Raw genomic sequence first — 19359 nt, 5'->3', positions numbered from 1 at the left:
TTTATGGCTTAGCTTAGGCCGGAAGTTTGGAGCAAGTGAAAAGTGGTTGAATTCAGGTTGTATTTTGAGGGTGTAGCTAACAAGGCTTGCCGATAGATTAGATGTGGGGTATGAAGGAAATAGTAACAAGGAGACAAGTCATTGACGATTATGTGTGCAACTGGGTGGTATCACTTAGAAAAAGGGGGCTGATGGGAGGAGCAGCTTTTGAGGGAATATCAGGACTTTGGTTTGTTATCTTAGATGCCCTTTAGGTATCTAAGTGTCTGGACAGTGCTCAGACTGTACTTTCTATCCAGAGGTATCCAAAGCCACTTTAGATGCAAAATGTTGAAAGTTGACCTTTGCTGCTGCCAAAATAGTAGCCACTGGAGGCAGTCTGCAAGATGGCATCTTAGGTGTTTGAGGAAGAAATTAGAATACACAAGGGGGAAATAAGTGTATAATTATATAATGTAGATTTCATATTTAATTTTATGGGAAAAGCAATAATTAGTTGGCTTTTGGTTTTAAATGGAAATAGCCACTCACTGGGAAATAATTACTCTAATTTCAATTTATTTTACTTTAGATCATTCTGTGATGAAAGCAGTTATAAGAAATGTTCTCCAGATGGAAGGAGTGCCAAGTCAGAGGTATATAACATGTTTTAGTTTTCTCGGAAGAATTTCTCTTTAATGGCTTGTTTTTCTTTCTTTCTTAAAAGAAAATTATCAATTCTGCCATCTTAAAACTAAGTTTTTCGTCAAATCAAATGGCTTTTCTGTTTTTGAAAATGTTGTGTGATGCTTTAATTTAGGTTCCCAGAAATGCAGATTGAAAACCTTTGATTAACTTAAAGTATCTTAATTTCCAATGAAGATCAAACCGTCATAAATTACCTGTAACTTAAATGGCATATTTATCAGTTCTGTCTCAGTACCAGTGGATAACTTCTCCATCGTGAAGGAACCATCCAAAGCTGCTAGACAGAAAAGGAGAACTATAATTTTGGGAAGTGATCAAAAAGGAAAAGCTACTATTAGAATTGGTAACTCTTTCTTGTTTTTAATGTTACTAGAACTTATACCCCTTATGTTTTCCTGTGTGCTAAAATTAAAACAGCCAATATTAACCACATGCATATTAGGAGACCTATGATTATTTTGATACTTATGAGAATTTATAGAATATAGATATAATAAATGAATTTAAAGAAATGTTAATATTAACCAACATTATTGTTTGGATCTCATAAAAACTTCGTTATTTTGAAAATATTTCCTGGTTGATAATTACTTCTAATACTTTGCAATTGAAATTTGGGGTGCACTTTGATGATAATTTTAGTAGTGGTGCTTTTGAGGAATGATTTTTTTTTAATGCAGAATTACCTTGTGTGCTATTAGAAACAAAATTTCTTCCCAGTTCCAACCTTCCCATTGTTTCCTGCTTCTTTCTTAGAAATGCTTACTTAAATTTTTGAATCAGGTAATATCTTGTTTCTCTCAATGATAAAAAAACTTGAAATATGTATTATCCTTACAAAAGACTTCTACAGACAAGTTCATTGACCTAGATTGAACATTTTAGAAAAACAATGTTTACTGTAATGTATATTTAATTTTCCAAATGGTAGTTAACCCAGGATTTTACAACTAAGCCTATTATTTTGTTACCAAATGTAATAAAAAGCTTTTAAAACCCTTTAACAATCAGTGGTGTAAGTTTCACATTCTCCTGAATATAGACATTTGCTATAATTTACTTCTACTGATAATGTTTGTATTGTTTCTAAGAGACCTTAACTTTTTATTTTCTGGAACATATTATCGTTAGTCACAAATAGTCTTTTTTTTTTTTTTTTTGGTGATGAGAATGAATAGTAGGAGCAGCATTTGTTAAACCAAATCTAATATGAAACTGACTCTTTCTTGTGAGTAAGTTTGAATTTTGAAACAGTAAACCAATAAGGTTTAATATAAAGCAAAATAAATTTTTTATGTTTATGATCTGCCAATTTCCCAAAAAAAGTTCTGTGGTGACTTTAGTTATATACCAGATACATGAAAATCACCAATGGACAACACATCTTTTATTCAGGTGCCCTCTGAAAGTTTTAAAAATTTGTTGACTTAATACCACTGAACGGTACACTTTAAAATGGTTAAAATAATAAATTTTCTGTATTTTACCACAATTTTTTTTTTAAGAATTTCACTTTTTAAAAAAAAATTAATTAATTAATTTATTTATTTTTGGCTGTGTTGGGTCTTCGTTTACTGTGCGAGGGCTTTCTCTAGTTGCGGCAAGCAGGGGCCACTCTTCATCGCGGTGCGCGGGCCTCTCACTATCGCGGCCTCTCTTGTTGCGGAGCACAGGCTCCAGACGCGCAGGCTCAGTAGTTGTGGCACACGGGCTTAGTTGCTCCGCAGCATGTGGGATCTTCCTAGACCAGGGCTCGAACCCGTGTCCCGTGCATTGGCAGGCAGATTCTCAACCACTGCGCCACCAGGGAAGCCCCACAATTTTTTTAAAATGTGTTGTTTGAAGATTTTGGGGTTTTATAAAGGTATTGTATTAGCATAACAATGAAAAATTTAAAAGACCACCTCTAATCCCATTATCCTATCAAGCAATATATACATTTTTATTTTCTCTTCCTGCTGTCTATAAACATAATTCCACATAGCTTCAATATAATTTGCCATGTTTATCTTTTCATACTAAATTTAAATTTTATGATTCATAGTTATACTTTTTAACATTGTATTCACAAGGTTTCATTGAGCTGGTCAATTTTTTAAATTGGTGAAAAATTGGAAATAACCTAAAATCAACTATTGTAAACATCTTCATAAATACGGCTTTTTTTTTTTTCTACTTAAAGATGTATGTTTTTGATTCTCTATTAATCAACTTGCTTGGACAATAGTGTATTAAATAGAAGTTGTTAAGAGTGTTTATGAAGTCAAAAAAAAGCTTATGATCGTCTGCCAATTGTTATTTCAAGAGAGTGATATTTTAATAATCAAATAGTACAACTAAGAAGTTAAGATTTGTGATATCACACTAATTAGATATTATTATTAAAAATTTATATCATATGTAAAGTGTTCTTAAAATAGCTAAGTTGACTTTTGTTATGATATTAGAAATGGAAATATATATAAATAAAACATGTATATGTAAAACATATTAGGAATTCTGTAAAATTTGTACCTGGTGGTATATAATAGGGCATCATGGAATGAGAAGAAAACAATTAAACTTTTTTTTAAATTTAGCATGATTAAACAAAGTGGAAATGTAACTGAAGTATGCAAGCTCATTGAGCTATTTGAAGAGTAATTTTATTTCTTGGGCTTTATTTTGTATTTGCCTCAGTTATTTGGAGACATAGAGGTAAGCCAAATCAGTATCTGGGTATATACCTAGATCCAGGTGAGTATAGGCGTGAAATAATGGTGTGAATTGTGACACATTTATATTGTAGTTATGTATGCCTAAAAAAAGATGGGAACTTTTATTAGAAATATTTTTTATCTCCTAACAAGAAAAGTGTAATTAAAAAAAATTTTAATACAAATGTATTTGCATTAGTTTCTGAAAGTAAAGGAAGGGTATACACATACAAACCACGTGCATACAAACTTTTTTTTTGACGGTAATTAAGTTAAAAAACACAATAAAATAGCACAAAATGAACTGAGCTCCTATATATTTTTAAGAGGCATGTAAATCACACAGGATTGTGTGGTGATTATCAGTAAGCTACACTCTATGAAATGTTTGTCCTATATTACCACATACACTCCATTTTACCCTGCATCCTAATGCTGCTAAAATATAGCAGAACTCAGCAGCATAGCACAGGGAGATCAGCTCGGTGCTTTGCGATGACCTAGAGGGGTGGGATAGGGAGGGTGAGAGGGAGGCTCAGGAGGGAGGGGATATGGGGACATGTGTATGAATATGGCTGATTGGCTTTGTTGTGTAACAGAAACTAACAGAATTGTGAAGCAATTATACTCCAATAAAGATCTATTAAAATAAATCAGATAACATAAAATATAGTAGATTTGAAGGATAAATATAACAATTTTAACCTATGATATTTGTTTTCAGTAAATTCAAATTAAATATTTAAATGTGAATTTTAATATATGGCTTGTTCTAAATAAAATATTAACACATAAGTCTAGTTTTTGCAACCAAATATTTCATATAAAGATACTTGCCTCTTTACTACTGAAATATAGGATAAGTCTCCACATTTCACTCTTTTATCCAGTGGGTTTCATTTGTTTTTTTGTGTATTTTCTATATGAAATCAAAGGAGCAGTGAAGGTTGACAGGCTTGTAGGAGAGTAACATTGACTCACCTACCACCCAGCAACTTGCAGCCTTATAACTTTTATTGTTTTTACATAGAAAAATTCATCTTAAATTGAAATTTTGGTCTAATTCTGAAGATTCTGTTTGGCAGAAGTCATGGGTGTATCTGTGTTTCTGTGTCCCTGAGATTCAGAAATGCCAAAGGTGTTCCAAGATTCAGTAAACTTGAGTGTTTCTGCATGATACATGAAATGTATCATACTTTGGGATTATTTTAAAAATTTATTTTTGCATTTCTGCACATCTCTATACTTTTGTTTTAGTTAAAATAACTTGTTACGGTAGAGAACTTATACTTTTAAAAAATGCTGGCTTATGTAAAACCTTTGTACAAAACGCTCCTCTTTTTAATGGCCTTGGCATCATTGTCAAGTGCCTGTTTGATTCCTTTCAAAGTGTATACATGTGACAGTTGCTCTGTAGACATTTGGTGCATCTTGATTCCTTCTTTTCATGCTTTGTCAAACATAGGCTTGGCCGCAAAGAAACCTGTAAGTAAACACTCTGCTGGTAAAGAATGTTATGGTCCTGAACCTCTACCACTTGGTGTGTCTGGTTTCCTGCCGTGGCGTACTGCAGAACGTGCAAAAAGCAACAGGTGGGCTTCCCTGGTGGCGCAGTGGTTGAGAATCTGCCTGCTAATGCAGGGGACACGGGTTCGAGCCCTGGTCTGGGAAGATCCCACATGCCACGGAGCAGCTGGGCCCGTGAGCCACAACTACTGAGCCTGCGCGTCTGGAGCCTGTGCCCCGCAACGGGAGGGGCCGCAATAGTGAAAGGCCCGCGCACCGCGATGAAGAGCGGTCCCCACACCGCGATGAAGAGTGGCCCCCACTTGCCGCAACTAGAGAAAGCCCTCGCACGAACCGAAGACCCAACACAGCCAAAAATAAATAAATAAATAAATAAAGTAGCTATAAAATTAAAAAAAAAAAAAAAAAAAAAAAAGCAACAGGTAACGTGTTTGCATTCCCTGTCTGTTTCAGTCGTTCAGAATTCTTTATTTTGGAACTTCTATTATGTGGGAGGTCTCTGGTGCTTTCTATAGAGGCAAAAAGATAACTCACACATGGCTTCTGCCTAATGATCCCTCTAAGGAAGAAAAACAAAAAGTAATTGGGAGTTTCAAGTTGTTTCTCAAGTGTCACAGCAGAGGTAACCCCGTGGGAGTTTTGAGGAGACTAAAATTATCTCCAATTGTGCAGGTGAGAAAAGTTTCACTAAAGGAAGGTGTAGTTGAGCCAAGCCCTACAGCACAGAAGTAGGAATTCGGATATGTACGAATGGGAAAAAAGACATTTTAGGCATGGGAAATAGTTTAATGCAGAATGGATGAGAAATATGCATTAGACCTATTCTAAATCAACTGGCTTATTAACTCAGTAAATCAGATTTAGTGAGTCAAACTAGCTTTACCTGATTACTTATCCAGGGGATAGCTGTTCATAGTAATTTTTGTCATAGAACAGTAAATAAAATTGTTGAACTATAGCTTTAGGCTTGCTAAGTGAAATAGATTGCTCTAGATGATTTTTAAGTGACTTACTTGGTAGTATTCACGAAATTGGGGATTAACAATTGCTTAAGAAAACAAAGAGAATTGATTTTAAATAGTACTTGAAGTAGTTACTGTGTAAAATATCTGTTCAGTTGCTCATGTTAAATTGATGTTTATAATCCCCATTGGACAACCGACTACTTTTTTGCAAATGGTAATGTGAATTGCTGTTGCATAAACTATAGTGTTGAATCCCCAGTCTTTGCACTTGAGCTTAACAACTCTGTGGTTTCCTATCTTCTTCTTGAGACACTTAATATCAGGTCCATCCTCATCACACAGAGTGGTAGATTAGAGAATGATTAGTATCACCATTTAAAGAAGGGAGACTGAAATCTCAACCATCCTGAACATAGGAACTGAAGGGCCCTCTCAGCAGTTCAGAGAGTTATACCAAGGCAGTCGGCTGAATTCTGTTCAGTTTTCTCTGTAGCAGAGCCCTCCAGGTCCTTCTTTTGAGCTTATTTATTTTTATACCCAATTCTGTATGGATACTGTACATAATACTAAATAGTTGTATTAACTGAGTTTAACTGGTGATGTATTTACATCAAGATCTAACTTCATTTTGTTGATATCTTTTTAGGGGCTTTGCATTCATCAAAGCTCGTGATGTATGTAATCAGTTGCTGGTGTGTAGCTATCATATTTATGATATATAGGGCTTGAGTTGGGAAAGGTGGATGGTCATTCTTCTTGCTTTTTAAACTGACAGAGCCTTACAAGAAGCATTTCCCTCTCTGAAATAAATCCATGTAAAACATGTTTGGTCACTCTCCCAATGCAACTGTGTAGTTGTGTGGATTTGGCACACAACTGGCAGCCTTGTGGTTGTCTGTAAACAAGGAAGCCTGTTCTCCAGTCCGCAAATCAGCTGTTACCCAGTGAAACGAACTTGACTGCCATTTCTGACCCCTCACATGGAGCTGTCATACTCAAGAATGTTCATATGTTTGCAAGAAACATTGTTTGCAGGCTATATGTACAAATTCCTGATCTGAAAGCCAATATAAAGCAACATCTCTCTCACCTCTGCTCTCTCACCAAGGCCACACACATTCCCTCGCTTATGGCCTCATGGCAAGCTAATACTGTCTGTATCAGATTCTCCTTCCCAGTGGTTCTGGGAGACTGCATAGTTGCTCTGTGAAAGGCACCACTGCTGAGGTTGAGAGAGGAGCATCTTGGGTGTCAGTCCTGCCCTTGCATGCCCAGAGAGAGGAGTGTGCACCTCGTTCTCCTGTTGGGATTTTCCTATGCTGCAGGTTTGCTGCTTGTTGTCAAAATGATGTCCTAGTGACTTGTCTTCTGCGTAGTTACATAATGCCAGCACACTTCTTTATGATCTGTAGAATTTATGGGGTTGTGGCCAGGTCAGGTTTTAAATACTTGGAAATGTCCAGTTGAACAACATTGCAGTGGCAGTGAAGCTTGACAGGAGAATTGTATTACTGTTACCCTAGTTTTGGCTTAAGGGTGATGAGAAGGTGAAATTTTTGATGGGTCAGTTTTAGTTGTGTATGTGTATGTGATTTATTTTTAAAAAATTCTAACATCTATCATACACAGCTTAGATATGTTGACTTTCTGATTATTCTTCTGATTCTTTCAGTCCCTTTACTGATGTATTTTCCTCTGAAAAACTACATTTTCTTCCAGACTGTTTTTGTCTGATAGTGAAGAATAAATTTTTTATTTGCAGTATAAAGTTGATCTGAGAGAAAATGTTTACCTTGGCTCTTCACTTGGCTTCTGTGAAAGAACCTTAATAAAATAATATGGGCAATTCCCATTACTAATCCTAACCATGTACAACAGAGGTCTGTACAGTAACATAGCAAAAAAAAGTTACTGTAATTTTACTCAGCCATTGCCTGTTTTAGACTAAGGAGCAGTGAGAGACATTTATAAATAATGATACCTCAGATCACTTTTGTTAAATGTCCTCTAATATTTGGATATTTGGTACCTGACTTGTGTTATCTTTTTTACAATCTTGTCTTCTTTCTTTGCACTTTAGTTTAACAACTCTGTGGTTTCCTATCTTCTTCTTGTGACACTCAGGTCCATCAGAATTTCCTGTGACTGTGACAGTAGAGAGTCCTTCCTCCTCAGAAATCGAAGAGGTCAATGATTCCTCAGAAAGTGTTCAGGAAGAGCCAGAGAAAATCAGTCTGAAACAAGAAGCATTGCCGGTACAAAGTTATTACTTTAAAGCTATAGAGAAGATTATTTTTCAAATGGAAGCCTGACTGCAACACGGCACAGCTTGTGTGAGGGTTCTGTTTTTCCCTCCCATCTGCATTGTATCCCCTTGAATGGTTCCTTAAGCTTAGACCAAGGTGAATGGTGGACATTTGAACTCTAAGAAATAAAAATCAAAACATGTCATTAGTAATATATTTTGCTTTCCTTAGAACCTTAGTATATTAGATTTAGGGAGAACCTTAGTGATCATACGATAAAGAAATTGAGTTCTGAATGAATATAGTCAGCTGATTCAGTGCTCTTGTTTTACAGATGAGAAACTTGACAGTTCTAGTTGAACTCTCTTTTTTATAAGAGGAAAATATGGTCTCATTTTAAATAAAAGTAAAGTTGAAAAAAGTTTTGATGTTGATAGTCTCCTTTCCTAAAATAAAAAATATCAAGAAGCTACATTATATTACCAAATAAACCTGACCTCTAATGTCATTCCATACTTTTGTTTGTATGGACAGAAAAGAAAAATTGATTTTCATAAGAAATTTTTGCACCTCAAAAATAATATATTTATTTTATTTGAACTTAATGCAGAGCTGAACATTTCTAGTAAATAAAGGAACACTATTTGGGGGGACCTTGTCTTTGTGCTACAAAGTCCATGTTTAATTTTTTAAAATTATTTAATATGATTTTCTTTTCGTATAAAACATGAAACTTGACAGGTTTCAGAACTAACTATCCCATTGTTGTAGGATTATGGTAATTACTCTTTGATTTTTCAAAAGAGAAAGTTAGATTTTTATTTTTTAAATTAAAATTAATGATAATGTAGAGACATTTTAAGAAAAAAACTTAGAAAATTATGAAATGTTAGAGTAGGAGAAATCTATACTTCATGTAGAGTTACCCCCTTTCATTTTATAAATGAGCACCTACAATTTGTAACATGTAAGTGGTTTATTAGTAAATGGCAGAGTACGACAAGACCATAGAGCATCTAACCCACATTCCTTGTCATTTTAGATGTGATGTATTCATTTCCTCCACGAGAAGACCAGGAGATTGTATTTCTAAAAGCAATGATAGACACTGGGGAAGGCCAAGAAGTTTAAACACTGGGACCACAGAATAGCAGATTCAGAATGCACTGAGAACGCTTGCAGCTCTCCTCCATTTTCACAAGACACTACAATGATGATATCAGAGTGTTTAAGTATATAAGCCCACAACAATCAAGAGATTTCAACATAGTTTTGAAAGACGGAAGACAAGTGGAAGAGTGTGAAACTGAAACAGTAGAACAGATGAAAAGCTTCACCTAGAATATGCACAGAGACCACCTGCAACTGAGGAGGATTCTGATGCCACCCGCAGAAGTAGCCCCATGCTCAGATGCGCATGTAGGGGAGAGGGTTGAGTTAGTTAAAAGTGTGACAGAAATAGGGGAGCTCATTGAAGGTTTGGGTTTGGAGGAGTGGACTCCCAGCCCCGCCCTCACGCTCCTGAAATGAGATGATTTCATTTTGAAAACAGTGAAACTGGCGAGAACTAGGGCAGCTAGTATGAGTTTTTACACCCTAGAAAATTGTGTTTGGGAAGGATCCTATTACAGTTACTCCCCGCTTCTTCCTGCATAAGAAACCAATCAATCGTTGACTTCAGGGAGCTTTCTGCACTCATTCTTAAATAGAAAATAACTGTCATTTGCCTGATAGTTGAGTAAAGTTTACAACATGAGAGAGGGGGAAAAAGAGTGAAAACATATCCTAGTAGGACCAGGGACAATTTAGGGAACAAAATAATTTAAGAAAAAACCCTGATTAGTATCCTGAGAGAGGTTTAAAAAGAGCTAGCAACTATAAAATAAGACTAGGGTGTTAATTAAAAAGAGAATGGTCAGAAAGCAAGAGAGGGGTCTTGGAAATAAAAATATGGTTGCTGAAATAAATTCAGTATGAATTAAAAAAATTTCTCAGTATATAAAAAAGAAAGACACAATGCAAAATGTGATAGAAATATGTTAGAAAGGCTGCAGCTGGGAGATCCAACATGTTACTGTTAGAAACTCGACCCAGAAAAAAAAATGGAGGGAAGCTGTCAAAGGGCAACAAAATTCCCCATAGCTGAAAGTAGATATCAGGCCTTAGATTGAAAATAGTTACTCAAGTTTTGAGCAAGATGAACAAGAATAGACTCATACCTAAGCACCCTTCATTGTGAAACTTTAAAATACTGAAAAAATAAATTAAAATAGAATAAAATACTGAGAGGATACATCCATTCCAGAGAGAAAAATACTGGTCACCTAAAAAAAAAGTTAGAATCTGACTTTATCATACTTGTCATCAGCACCATTGATCCTGGAAGGCATTAGAAAAGATACCTCCAAAGTTTTTCAGGCACATAATTTTCACACTAGGGGTTTGTATCCAGCCAAACTATTAGTCATAAGTGGAGGCTGAATAAGATATTTTGCACACAAAGAAATTTGAAAATTTTACCTCCTGTGCTACACCTTAAGCTATTTATAGAAATAATCCAGCAAAATGGGGCAGTAAACCAAGAAGGAAGGTAATAGGGGATTCAGTGCAGAGAGCAGCTAGTCTAGATTGGAGAGGCTTCTATTGATTGTGTGATTGAGAGCTTAGAAACACCTTGAGGCATATTGTACTTACTAGGTATTAGACACTGTTGGAAAGGAGGAGGAAGAGGAAGAGGAGAAGGAACTTGAACTCCAGAGGAGAAAAGGCTATACTGACATAAACATGAAGCAAACTAAACTATGGTTGATTTTTAACCTACTAATGGTGAGGAAGAGAAGAATCCACTTAAACTTGACACTATAGATGTCCCCTTTTTCAGTGACACACAGGGGTAATGACCACCTATGTAATTTGTTGTCCAAACCAGAACTTGTCCAAACTCCTTACACTTCAATAGTGTAAGGAGACGCTCTAATGCTGTAACATCAGGACAACAGGTATAAACTGGAACAGCCCAAGGCGGCTTGGGGTATGTGGTCACCCTGCACAAGGGCAGTGACACTGACACAGTATGGAACGAGGTGTAGTCTATACACAGAGACAGTATGTCTGCAGGGGGCAATATTAATTTAATTGTAATAATGGCAATACTGTCTTGGTTTGCAGCTTTTATTGTCAACTTGCATGTAATAACAAATAACTAACCTAAACTATACTTAGTATGTATTAGTATTAACTTGGTATGTACTGAAATGTATTGTGTACTAGTATGTAATTAGTATATATTAGGCTCTAAGTGTTTTTGCATATATTAACTCATTTAATCCTCTGAATAGCCTTATGAGGTTGGTGCTAATATCATTCCCACTTTTGAGGAAAGGAAGCTAAGAGACAGGGAAGGAACTTGCCCAGGCTGTACCTAATTTAGGGTTGGATCGAGGCTTTGAGTTTAGGCTCTCTGCCTGTTCTCTTAAACCTTACTCCGTACTGACTCTCAAATAACAGAAGACTTAACTGCACATAGAACAGAATATAAATTTCAACTTTGACAACGTAAAAGCTAGGTTTCGAAGGTAGACAGGAGGTAGAAAAAAGAGAAGATAGTATGAATGTCTTCATTTTACAAAGCGCGACGTTGAGAGAGTTTATAGTTGATCAACAATGTCGGTTTTTAAGTATATCACTACAAGTCAAAGAGATCATGAGCAGTGGAATAACTAATGATGACATAACTTTACTGAGCAGTGTGGACATAGGAAAGAGTGTAAAGGAACTAAACTCTTACTTAGTAAGTTAGAAAGTGAACAGATAATGCCTCCAATTTAGTGAGAAAATAGTCATGTAAGAGTATTACTTGGAAATGGAGAAGAATTCAAAATAACAATAGTTGGGCCTCCCTGGTGGTTCAGTGGTTAAGAATCTGCCTGCCAAGTCAGGGGACACAGGTTCGAGCTCTGGTCCGGGAAGATCCCACATGCCATGGAGCAATGAAGCCTGTGCGCCACAACTACGGAGCCTGTGCTCTAGAGCCTGCGAGCCACAACTACTGAGCCCACGTGCCACAACTACTGAAGCCTGCGCACCTAGATCCTGTGCTCCACAACAAGAGAAGCCACCGCAATGAAGAGTAGCCCCCACTCACCACAACTAGAGAAAGCCTGCACACAGCAACAAAGACCCAACACAGTCAAAAATAAATAAATAATAATAAAAAAAGAATAAAAAATAACAATATTTGACGTAAACCTCATAAAAAAGGAAATCCAAACAGCCAGTAAACACAGAGAAGTGTACAACTTCATTAAGTAATAAGAGAAAAGTGAGTCAAAACCAATGAAACTACATGCCAATCAGATTGACAGATACATAAAATCTGGTAGTATCAGGTATTGTAGACCTGGAGTACTATGGGAATCTTCTACCCTGCTTATACTGGAGTATAAATCGACGCAACTACTTTGGAAAGCATTTAGCACTCTCCATCAACTGAAGGTATATAAATAGCCTGTGACCCAGCAGCCCTCACCCCCGCCCTGTGTAAATGCACCAGAATAACCGGTACAGCAGGATTCCTGTCCATGATTTGCATTAGCACAAACTGAAAACAAACCAAATGTCCATTAAGAGTCAAAAATTAAATAATGTGTATTCGTACAGTGGGAAAACTATCAAGCAATAAAATTGAATGAACGAGATCTACAGGCAGCAATGTGGATGAATTTTTTAAACCAATGTTGAGTGAAAGAAATAAGATAGACAAGACTTCATATACTATGATCCTCTACATAAAGTTAGATGTTGAGAAAACTAAACTCTTTTGTTAGGGATGCATGCAGGTTAAAGGAAATGATTGTCAAGAAGTGAGGATGGTGTTTAACCGGGAAGAGGGAAGGAGCTCGTGATGAGAAAAGGATATGGGGGGGGGGGGTTTGAGATACTGACAAATATCAATACTTTCAGATTTGAGTAGTGGTTATGTAAGTATTCTCTTTTTATTTGTCACATTGACAGTTTTGTTCTGTGCACTTCTCAGTACGCATATCGTATTTTACAATTAAAAACCTGAGTAAAGAATTGGTCGCTTCTTGAATGCTGGATGTGGGAGTGGGATGAGACTATTTCATTTTAAGCCCTTCACTACTGCTTGCATTCACATGTTCATTCATTCAGCATTAATTGAACATATGCTGTGTACCAAACACTCTTCTAATTTTATATGTGTTTTAACTCGTAATCCTCACAAGAGCTCTGTGATATGGGAGCTTATCTCCTCACAAAAGCTCTGTGATATGGGAGCTTATCTCCATTTTATAGGTGAGGAAGTTGAGGCCTAGAGTTATAGAACTTGTCCAAGGTTATATAGCTAATGGGTAGTGCCAGGCCCATTTGCCTCAGAGAATCTGAATTTTTACAATATAATCTAAAAGAGAAATTTAATTACTAATTATAAGCAAAAAAATTGCACATTAAAGAAGATGACAAGTTTTCATCTATCCAGTTAGAGAAAAACACACTGTATTTCACACATGTACATCTTGTATTGGCAGGGATTTTCCTTATTAAGCAATTATTTATTGACCGTCTACGTTGTGCTAGGCACAGGTGCTGGGGATAAACACTTAATGAAATACACCCCCTATCTTCAAATAACTTGCACTCTAAGTGAGGAAGTAAGCCAACAGTTATAGTAGAGGTTATATACTAAATGATACATCGCTGATGGCAGTTTAAAATCTCAGAAATCTTTTGGAAAGAAGTTTGGAGATAGGTACCTCAGAGCCTTAAAAATGTTCACTTGCTTTGATCTCAAACTCATTTTTATGGACTTATTGCAAGAACGTTATTCTCAATATGGAACAAAGCCTTCATACATAAAAACGGTTATTTTGTCTGATAATGTTGAAAAGTTGGAAAGAATTTAAATGTGTAAAATGGTTAACCAGTAAACCCACTCAGTGGAATATTTTGTAGCCCACAAAAAAATCAAGGTTATGAATCCCTTGATTATATGAGAAATGATTGATTTCAATGTCAAATGGAGAAAAGTTGAACATAAAATTTGATATCCAATATGATGGGAGCTTTGTCCCAGAAAAATCACGCTAGCCAGTGTCGAGAAGGGAGGAAGGAGAGCAGATGACAGGAAGGAAAATTATTCCAAAGCCTTATCATTAGTCTTATTTAAGTAATAGAATATCAAGCAATTTTACTTTCTAACTTTTTTGGTTCCATATTTCCATGTAAGGGACATGAATTATGAATACTTTTTAGGAAGAGGGTACACTTTTTCACAGAAATTTAACACTGTGTTCTAATTCCCTCCATTAGAGGGAGAAACTATTTCATGTAATTGCACTTTGATGTGCTATTTAGAACCAGTCAGGAATTTTAGTCTACTTTGCTTTGACTGTGGGGAGGGTTTTTTGTTTGTTTGCTTATTTGTTTAGAATTTCTTTGAAATCCGTTTTAGAAGATTGATTAAACCATTATATTAAAAGTAGAGGAAGTTTGTAATTTTTTTCCCTTTTTCCCAATTGAAAACTTGACGGGCTTTAGTAATGAAACATTAAAGAATTTGAAGTTCTTAGACTCTCAATTTTTAAAACATGTTCTGAATATAAAAATAGATGTTCATTGAGCAAATTTTTGAGAACAATGAACAACTTATTGAAGGAAATAAAAGCCACCTCTGCATGTACACACACCTAATCTGCTCTTTTGTCTTAAAAAAGTATCAAAAATATTTTGCCATATCCCTAAATATTCTTCTACATCAGAGAATTTGATTAAGCTTATGCATCATCTCCCAGGAAAAACGCACAGATATATTTCGAATGTAGAACTCCTGAATCCCATTCATTAACTCTGGTGGAGACCTCTTGTCATTCTTTTCTTAGTGGCTTCATAGCGCATTCCTTCAGACGGTGAGCTGTTTTTATTGAAACCAATCCCAATTTGGAGGCTCTTAGCTTTCTTCTACGGTTTGGTTATAAACAATCTTATGTCATCATGTTGGTAGATAAATCTTTGCCCACATTGATTTTTTTAGGGTAAACTCCTGATGTAGGATTGTTGTTAGGTACCAAAAGCTACTCTCCAGAAAGTGATACCAGTTCCTCTCCCAATGATGGCATATAATAGAGTTCCTCATTCTTTAAGTGATTGTTCAAAGCAGTTAAATTGTATAAATATACCTTACTGTTTTCATAAGTATAGGTATTCTGATTGTTTATCGCTGTATAAGAAACCACCCCGAAACAGTGGCCTAAAACAATGACAGTCATTTATTTTGTTCACAAACATGGAGGTTGAGTAGAATATTAATTCTTTTACTACACTCTTACTGATTGAAAACAATACCTATTAGACTAGCTCACAGTTCTGCAGGTCAGAAGTCCAGGCACAGCGTGACTGGGTTTCCTGCTCAGATACAAATGGGAACATGTGGTTTCCCTCCTGAGAGTGTTAAAGCACATGAAATTTGTAACACATTGAGCCCCAAAAGTTGGATGTTCACCATAGTTTGTGTGGGTCACAGAGCTGAAGTCAAGATGTCAGTCTGGCTGTGTTAGCATCCAGAGGCTCTGGGAAAGAATGTCTCCAAGCTTCTTCGGCTTGTTGGCATAATTCAGATTCTGCAGTTGCAGGACAGAGGTCCCAATTTCCTTGCTGGCTGTCAGTCGGGGGACAGTCTCAGCTCCTAGAGGCCTCTCGCTTGCCTTCCCTGCCACAGCATTGGACTTCTTCAGAGCCAGCAATGGAGAGTCTCTCTCTTGTCCCTTTTGTACTTCAATTCAGAAAGAGTTCAGGTCCTTTTCATGGGGTGCCGGAGTAGGTCACTTCCACATAGAATAATCTCCCTATCTTAAAAAATCAACTGATTTTGACCTTAATTCCGTCTGCAAAATCCCTTCACTACAGCACCCAGATTTAGGGTTTGATTGGATAAGTGGAAGGTTTGTGTACTTCAGTAAGTAGGAGACTTAGGGGCTCTGTTAGAATTCTGCCTATTGCAAGCATTGTCCCCACTTCAAGGACCGAAGTGTCTTAGTTCCTAAAACTCCTAAGAGAGTTTATCAGTGTTCATTTTATTTTTTTGACCTTGGTGAATGGGAAGACTACCACCTCCGTGAACAGTAATGGCACCCAGCTTCTTGAGTCTACAGTGTGGCTCTGCTACTTAGTGGTGTGACCTTGGCTGTGCTGCTCTACTTACTCTACTTCTCTGCCTCTGTTTCCCTCATCTGTAAAATAACATAGAGTTAGTTCATTAGTCATGGATTGAATGTTAGAGGAGTGGAACAATGAGCAAGATGTAGCGTTGGCCCTTTAGCAGTGGAGTGAGAGGGGAAGACGCACAGCAGATGTCTCATTCTGCACGTGACATGCTGTGACGGGCATATTCAGGGCGTTTAGTCAGTGTTTGTGGAAGAAGAGGGGGAGCTGTGAGGCAAAAAAAGTCATCTAAAGAGGCAGTCCCTAAGCTAAGTCTTAAAGGACTCGTGAAAAACTGGTGAGTCAGCCGGTGAAGGGCAAGGACACTCAAGGCAGAGAGGACAGCGGAAGTCCAGAGCCGTGAGTGTGAGAGGGGTGTGTTACAGAGCCACAGGCACAGGCTCTGGAGCATCAGTGCAGTGTCACCAGGCAGTGGCAAGTGCCCCTAAAGGAGGCAGCGAGGAGGAGGAGAGCGGGTCTTAGCCATCCATGTGCGTGGAGCTGGTTTCCTCAGAAAATAGCTAAGGATGGAAAGGACAAGTTCAGGTGGCATTTTAGACCACTGACGTCAGTATGGATGAGGAATTTGAAGAAGCTTGGAGACAATTATGCCCCAATCTTCTGAGGAACAGTGTTTTTTATTTTCGAGTGGGACTTTCAAGCTGCCACCTCCTCTCCTGTCCCTACTGAAATGTTTATAGGCCGGCAGAAGGGAGAACCTGGCTTAAGTAAAGTTAATCAGGTTTCTTTACTGTACAGCTTCTCGGGGCTGCTGTCGGCTAATGTTCATTCTGGATCATCACAGCAGGCATATGGTACACAGCCATCCTCAAAGCTATTTGACTCTAGAGTCCTTTTTTAATAGAAGTGTCTAACAACTGGTTCCACCAAACAGCAATTTGGTAACTTCTAGACCAGGTAATAGCAAGAAGAAAGGTGTCTGAAATAAGGTATAGGTGAAGGGAGGAAATAAGTTCTAATTTTATTTAGGAAATTACAAGCAAAACTTGATCTTGGGAAGTAAGGAAGAAGTAGGAGGCGGAGGTTGAACCCCCATCTGTGTGACTAAGGTTGGGTGGTGGTATCATTGAGTTTGGAAATAGGGGATAAAGAACTGAATTGGGGAAAAGACTTTAGTTCTGCACATGTAGAATTTTAAAGCACCTGTAGAATTCAGGAGACAAACTGGTAGATAACTGGACATGCATGTGAAGACATGGAAAGATAAAAATTTGAATGTCATCAGCACTTAGCAGTCATTAAAATCATGAAAATGGATGAGATTTCAGAGAATTCTGAGTACTGACAACGTTTAAGTAATAGCAGAGAAAGAATTCTGGGAAGGAGAGAGGTGATAGAGTTTCAAGAAGGAGGAAGTAGATGACAGCGTCATCCTTCAGAGAATGTAAGTGTCCTTTGGATTTGGGCAGTTAGGTCTGCAGTGACCTTAGAGCAGTTCAGTGAAGTGGTGGACAAGAAAGCCAGGTTGCAATAAATTGAGGGTATAGGGCTGCCTGTCGGGGCCAGGCGGGGCTAGTGAAGACAGTGGGAATAGGCTGCTCTGAAGGAGTTTGGATGAAAAGAGAAAATAATTAGCAAAAAAGAATTTTTTAGAATGAGAAGGACTTATATTTTATATGTTGAAATGAAGGAACCGATAAAGGAGATCCTGAAGATGTAGATAATAATTTAGAGAATTGGGGAAACATGGGCATATGAATAAGAAAAAAACCTTGCACAATATATAAAAATCACTTGTATCCTTCGAGTTGGATGGATACTGGTAAGTTTGGGAGGAAATAAAGGTAAGGAGATAGAAGTTAAATGAGTTTATACTGATAGCCGCAGTTTTCTTTGACACAGATTTTTCAGAGACACATATATACACATACATAATTACAGTTTTAAAATTCTTTCATAGTTACATGTTTTATTAATCACGTCTGAGAAAAGTCATTGATTTTCATTTTGTACAGCATTATCTTGTAAGTACAAGATACAGTGACAACTTCCAAGCTTTTTGCATATCAGAGCTGAAACTGAAATTATCTCCATAATTGAATTTTCACTTCTTATTTGTAATAAGTTTATCCTTAGGAGGATACTTCATAATGTTTGATCACAGATGAGTTTGGGCATTGCTATCACTCAATAATGTTAAGCATCTGTCAGGTTCTCTCCTATACTATATATTAATTTTTTCTCCATTAAGCAAATATTTATTGACAGCCTGTGGGAATAAGATACACCTAGGTCCTCGTTCCTTGGTATAGTCACAAAAGCCTCTGAAACTAAATTTCCAAGTCAGGCCATACTAAGGCCTGGCACAATAAGTTTTCATCGTTAACAGTTTTTTTGTGTTTGTGGTTTTTTGGGTTTTTTTTGTTTTTTTGAAGCAAGGATAAGACACTGTCTTAACTCAGTAGTTGTCCATTGATTAATAAGTCAAAGAAGACATTGATGAAGCATGGTATTTTGAATATCCTTTCCACAGAATTGGTAATGGGCCACCCTGAAACTCTGGTGAGATGCTTATCATTTTCAGATTTTGGAGTGGCAGAGAAAACCCTATTATACCTTGAATTATCTCTAGAAACATGAATTCAGCCAAATAAAAACAGTGCCTCTGCCTACTGAGGTTGTCAATTTCCATCTTAAAAAAAGTGAACATTTCTCCTTTAGATTAAAATCAAGAAAATCCCCTCTGTCCAGGATGCAATAATGGGGTACAAGAAAGAGGAAAACTGAAGGTATTCCCTCTTTACACCTGAACAGTGAATTCATTCTGATATCAAATATTTGTTATGATTCTGCTATAACCAGGTGTTTTATTGTGTTTAGAGATCAAGTTACTGCTCATTCTTGGTAAGTAAGAAAAATCCATGTTTTAGGACTCTGAATAGTAACTTTATATATTATATATATATATATAAAATAAATATATATATTATATATATGTTCCACCTATTCAACAAAATTGTAATTTTCATCATCTCTTACAAATGATGAACTGTACTTACT

General features: G+C 36.8%; 1 pseudogene; it reads left to right on the top strand.

The window, feature by feature from the left end:
* The window catches only part of LOC103010005 (centrosomal protein of 78 kDa-like), a 62138-nt pseudogene that overhangs the window by 10817 nt on the left and 31962 nt on the right, over positions 1-19359 (top strand).

The sequence above is a fragment of the Balaenoptera acutorostrata genome, chromosome 9 (genome assembly GCF_949987535.1).
Source record: "Balaenoptera acutorostrata chromosome 9, mBalAcu1.1, whole genome shotgun sequence".
Taxonomy (NCBI): domain Eukaryota; kingdom Metazoa; phylum Chordata; class Mammalia; order Artiodactyla; family Balaenopteridae; genus Balaenoptera; species Balaenoptera acutorostrata.
The sequence above is the reverse complement of the archived record's forward strand: the minus strand, read 5'-3'. Positions and strand labels throughout refer to the sequence as shown.